Source organism: Orycteropus afer, unplaced genomic scaffold (assembly GCF_000298275.1).
Source record: "Orycteropus afer afer isolate SDZICR_OR568_19922 unplaced genomic scaffold, OryAfe1.0 scaffold00797, whole genome shotgun sequence".
Lineage (NCBI taxonomy): Eukaryota > Metazoa > Chordata > Mammalia > Tubulidentata > Orycteropodidae > Orycteropus > Orycteropus afer.
Window position 1 is genome coordinate 818,600 of NW_006922384.1, and position 6,301 is coordinate 824,900.

Here is a 6,301-nt window from a genome sequence, read left to right on the forward strand (position 1 = left end):
AGCCACCGTATCAATCCATCTCGTCAAAGGCCTCCCACTCTTATGTTGACCCTCCACCTTACCAAGCATGAAATCCTTCTCCAGGGAATGGTCCCCTCTGACAACATGACCAAAGCACGTGAGACAAAAGATTCCTTGCTTCAAAGGAGCATCTCAGCTGCACTTTTTCCAGGACAGATCTATTAGTTCTTTTGGCAGTCCATGGTACCTTCAGCATTCTTCGCTAGCACCACAACTCAAAAGCATCAACTCTTCTTTGGTCTTCCTTATTCATTGCCCAGGTCTCACATACATATGAGGTAATTGGAAATATCATGGCTTGTGTCAGGCACACCTTAGTCCTCAAGGAGACATCCTTGTTCCTCAGCACTTGGAAGAGTTCCTTTGCCACCGAACTGCCCAGTGCTACATGTCGTATAATGTCCTGACTGCTGCTTCCATTGGCCTCAATTGTAGAACTAAGCAACCTGAATTCTTTGACAACCTCAAACTTTTCTCCATTTATCATGATGTTGCTTATTGGTCTGGTTGTGAGGATTTTTGTCTTCTTTATATTGAGATGTAATCCATACTGCAGACTGTGTTCCTCAATCTTCATCAGTAAGTGCCTCAAGTCATCCTTACTTTCAGCAAGAACAGTTGTATCATCAGTGTGCCTCAGGTTGTTAATGATTCTTCCTCCAATCCTGATGCCACGTTTTTCTTCATATAGTCCAGCTTCTCAGATTATTTGCAGCATATAGATTGGATAAGTGTGGGGAAAGAATACAACCCTGACATATTCCCTTCTTGATTTTAAACCATGTTGTGTCTCCTTGTTCTGTTCGAATGACACCCTTCTGGTCAAGGTACAAGTTCCTCATGAGTACAATCAATTATTCAGGAATTCCCATTCTTCTCAATGTTATCCATAATTTGTCATGATCCACACAATCAAATGCCTTTGCATAGTCAATAAAGCACAAGTAAGCATCTTTCTGGTATTCTTTGCCTTGAACCAAGATCCATCTGACCACAGCTATGATATCCCTTGTTCCATGTCCTCTTCTGAATCCAGCATGCACCTCTGGAAGTTCTCTATCAATATACTGCTGCAACCATCTTTGAATTATCTTCAGTAAGATCTTACTTGTGTGTGATATTAATGATATTGTTAGATAATTTCCACATTCTGTGGGATCACCTTTCTTTGGAATGGGTACAAATATGGATCTCTTCCAGTCAGTCGGCCAGGTAGCTGTCTTCCAAATGTCTTGGCATAACCAAGTGAGTACGTCCAGTGTGGCATTCGTTTGTTGAAATATCTCAATGTGTATTCCATCAATTCCCAGAGACTTGTTCTTCACCAATTCCTTCATTGCAGCTTTGATTTCCTCCTTCAGTACCATTGGTAATAGATCACATACCACCTCCTGACATGGATGAAGATCAGCCAGCTCTTTTCCCTACAGTGAATCTGTGCATTCCTTCCATCTTCTTTTGATGTTCCCTTCATCATTTAGTGTTTTGCCCTTAGAATCTTTCAATATTACAACTCGAGGCTTAAAGTTTTTCCTCAATTCTTTCAACTTGAGAAATACAAAGCATGTTCTTCTCTTTTGGTTTTCTAACTCCAGGTCTTTGCACATTTCATTATAGTAATTGGCTTTGTCTTCTCAAGCTGCTCTCTAAAATCTTTGGTTCGATTCTTTTATCTTTTCATTTCTTCCATTTGTTTTAGTTACTCTGTGCTCAAGGGCAAGTTTCAGAGTCTCTTCTGGCATCCATTTTGGTCTTCTCTTCTTTTCTCGCTTTTTAGTGACCTCTTGCTTTCTTCATGGATGATGCTCTTGATGTCATCACACAATTCATCTGGTTTCCAGTCATTGGTGTTCAATGCATCAAATCTATTCTTTAGATGGTCTCTAAATTCAGGAGGGATATATATTCTAGATCATATTTTGGCTCTTGTGGACTTGTTTTAATTGTGTTCAAGTTAAACTTGCATATGAGCAGTTGATGGTCTGTTCCACAATCAGCTCCTGGCCTGGTTTTGGCTGAATGTATTGAGATTTTCCATCACCTTTTGTGACAGAAGTAGTCAATCTGATTCCTGTGTGTTCTATACTGGTGAAGTCTACTTGTACAGCCACTGTTTGTGTTGTTGAAAAACGGTTTTTGCAATGAACAAGTTGTTGGTCTTGCATAATTCTACCATGTGAGTTCCAACATTATTTCTGTCACCAAGGCCAAATTTTCCAACTACCAGTGAGTCTTCTTTGTTTCCAACTTTTTCATTCCAATCACCAGTGATAATTAACACATCCTGATTGCATGTTCAGTCAATTTCAGACTCAGAAGTTGATAAAAATCTTCAATTTCCTCATCTTTGGCTTTGGTGGTTGGTGCATAAATTTGAATAATTGTTGTACTAACGGGTCTTCCTTGTAGGTGTATGGATATTATCCTATCCCTGACAGCATTGTACTTCAGGACAGATCTTGAAACATCCTTTGTGATGATGAATGCCATGCCATTCCTTTTTAAACTGTCGTTCCCAGCATAGAAGATCATATGGTTGTCTGATTCAAAATGGCCAAAACCAGTCCTTTTTGGCTCACTAATGCCTGTTGTTGTTGTTGTTGTTGTTATTGTTATGTGCTGTCGAGTCAGACCCAACTCATAGTGACCCCTCCTTGGGTTTCTGAGGCAGGATCACTACAGAAGTAGATTGCCCAACCTTCCTTCCGAGGAGTGGCTGGTGGGCTTGAACCACCAGCCTTCTGGTTAGCAGTCACATGCCTTAGGCACTACACCACCAGAGCTCCCAGAAATATCTATAGGTACATGTAAAAACAAATAAGTTGATATGGGAACATATATTCCACAAATATGGATATTCCCAAGATATCTTCCAACACTAGTTTATTGGGTCAATATTTATGCATTCCATTTCATTTTTGACAACTTCCAATTTTCCTAGATTCATACTTCATACATTCCATGTTCCAATTATTAATGGATGTTTACCACTGTTTCTCCTCAATTTGAGTGGTGCCATGTCAGCAAATGGAGGTCTCGAAAGCTTTCCTTTATCCATATGAGTAAGGCTGATTTTACTCTGATAATGGAGCTCTCCCCCAGGGCTATTTTGAGAGCTTTGTAAGCTAAGTGACTCATCTTCCTCCTCTGTCTTGGACAATGTTTCTGGTCTATTCATAGTGTTGTGCAGTAATGCATCAGACAGTGTTTCTCTGTTATTCATAAGGTTTTCCCTGGCCAATTCTTTGAGAAGTGGATGGCCTCCTCCTTCTTCCTAGTATGTTTCAGTCTGCAAGCCAGGCTGATACCTGTGCAACAGATGTGCTCCACTGGGTTTGAAACAACAGTGACACAGCCTCAAGACTCATAGCAACACATCACCACAATAGGAAAAACGGACAGACAAGTTTGTCTCCCTTATTTTTTGGAAACCCCTCCAACCACCTGGATCCCTGTGGCTGACCCCTCGATCTGTTCCAGTCTCCTTTGCCTTTTATGTCATCTCCCTGCTTCCTGCCTCACTGCTTGTGGTGAGTGGCCTGGGTTCCCTCTCCTCACCTGGGTCCCTGTAAGTGACTCCTCAATCTGTTCCTATCCCTTCTGCCTTTTCTATCCTCTCCCTGCCTTCCTGCCTAGCTCCTTGTGGGGCGTAGCCTGGGTTCTCTCTCCTCACCTGGGTCCCTGCGGCTGACTCCTCAATCTGTTCCAGTCCCCTTTGCCTTTTCTGTGCTCTCCCTGATCCCCACCTTGCTGCCTGTTCTTCTTTCAAATTAGCTACTCTATATTCAAGAGTAAATTTTAGAGGCTGTTCTGACATCCATTTTGTTTTTCTCTTTCATTCCTGTCTTTTTAATGATATTCACTTTCTTTTACATCATGTTATCCCAGAATTTGTCTGTTGTTTAGTCCTTAGTGTTCAATGCATCAAACTTATTATTGAGATGTTCTCTAAATTCACATGGTATATACTCAAGGTTGTACTTTGTCACTCATGGAATTGTTTTAAGTTTTTTCAGCTTCTTCTTTAACTTCTATATGCAATTGATAGTCGGTTCCACAGTTAGCCCCTGGTCTTTTTCTGATTGATGATATTGAGCTTCTCCATTATTTTTCTCTATAGATGTATTCGATTTGATTCCTGTATATTCCAAGTGGCAAGTTCCACATGTATAGTTATCATTTATGTTGTTGAAGAAAGGTATTTGCAATGAATAAGTCATTGGTCTTAAAAAACTCTATCATGAGATCACCATTATTTTTATCATCAAGCCCAAATTTTTCAAGTACCAAACCTTCTTCTATGTGTCTTACTTTTGTATTCCAATCATTAATAAATTTTCTTTCTTGGCATAGTAGACCTTTTGATTTTCTGAATAAAAATGGCCAGTACCAGTCCATTTCAGTCCACTAATGGGATATTGATTTTTATGTGTTCCACTTCATTTTTGACCACTTTCAATGATCTTAAATCCATGCTTTATACATTCCTCATTCCAAATATTAATGAAACATATGCTTCCAAGTGCTTGCTTCTTATTTTGAATCATGCATATAAGGACAAATATTGTATGATCCTTCTTTTGAAAGAAGATAAGAATAGATAAAATACAGAGAAGGCAATGTTTATTGGTGGTTATGAAGATGAAAGGGAGGTAGAGAAAGTATGCTTTATACAGTAGAGGCTAGTTATATGGTGATGAGAAAATTGGCACTGATTGTAGAGTAGTGAGCACAGAACAACCAAATAACAAGGGATTTATCACATATGGATGTGTATAGGCAAAATGGTATATGAGTAGATACATAGCTGAGAATGGAGAGAAATATCTATACCAAAACCAAACCAAACCCACTGCCATCCAGTCAGATCCAATTCATAGCGATCCCTCCTTGGGTTTCTGAGGTAGTATCACTACTGAAGTATATTGTCCAACCTTCCTTTGGAGGAGTGGCTAGTGGGTTTGAACCAACTGCCTTCTGGTTAGCAGTCACATGCCTTAGGCACTACACCACCAGAGCTCCCAGAAATATCTATAGGTACATGTAAAAACAAATAAGTTGATATGGGAACATATATTCCACAAATATGGATATTCCCAAGATATCTTCCAACACTAGTTTATTGGGTTTGAAGGCTTAGGACCACAGTCTCATGGAACAACTCAATTGGAATAACAGATCAATTGACGTAGTTCACAAAAACCATGATCTGCATCCTAGTGAAGTCAGTAGTGTCTAGGGTCTTAAAAGCTTGTGAGCACCCATCTAAGACACAATTACTGGTTTCAACTTGCCAGGAGCCAAATTGTAAGAAGATAACCAAAAATATAGTGAACAAATCTGCAAGATCCACAATCTCATCTATTCTTAGATCAGAAAAACAAATTGGTACCCAGCTAGAACTTTTCACCACTGTGACTGAGGTCACTATAGTTTATCTTGGATAGAACAGGAGAAAAATATGTATCAGAACTAAAAGTATTGTATATAAAAAAATCAGACAAATTGGAAAAATTGAGAAAAGGGAACACTCTGACACTATTTCCCTGAGCTACTCTTCAAATCTGAAATCAATCCTATCCTCTGAAATCACCTTTTAGCAAAATATAAGAGTGGCACAAAAAAAAATAAATAAAGGATATTGCACATAAGATTGGTGGCCTACATGAAAAACAGAAAGTCAACTATTTCACAAAAGCAAAGATGAGAAGATTAGGGAACAGGGAAACTAGAGTACTGAAAAAGGAACAATCAAGGCACAATTAAATAGAATTTTGAAACATTGTGATAAATGTAACTTTTTCATTGAACAATTTTTGTGGAATCTATCAAATGGAGATTTAACATATTGTGTAAATTTTCACTAAAAGTTCTATAAAATATTATTTTTTAAAAAATTAACTAGATATGTATCCAAAACTTAATTAAAACCATAAAAGTCTTAGAAGAGAACATCATGATAAATATTCATGATCCTGGATTTGGTATAACACTAAAAACACAAACAACAAGAACAACAAAAGTAAATTGGAATTGATGAAAGTTGAAACTATTTTTTTAATCAAAGTACATTATCAATAAAGTGAAAACAAAGGATATGAATGACAGAATATATATTCAAATCATGTAAGTGTCTAGTAGCCTGAATATATAAAGAACTTCTATAGCTCAACAATAAAACTATACATGATCCAACTTAATAATGGGCAAAAAAAAATGAATAGACATTTTTCCAAAGAAGATATACTAATGGTCAATAAGTACATGAAAGATGTTCAAC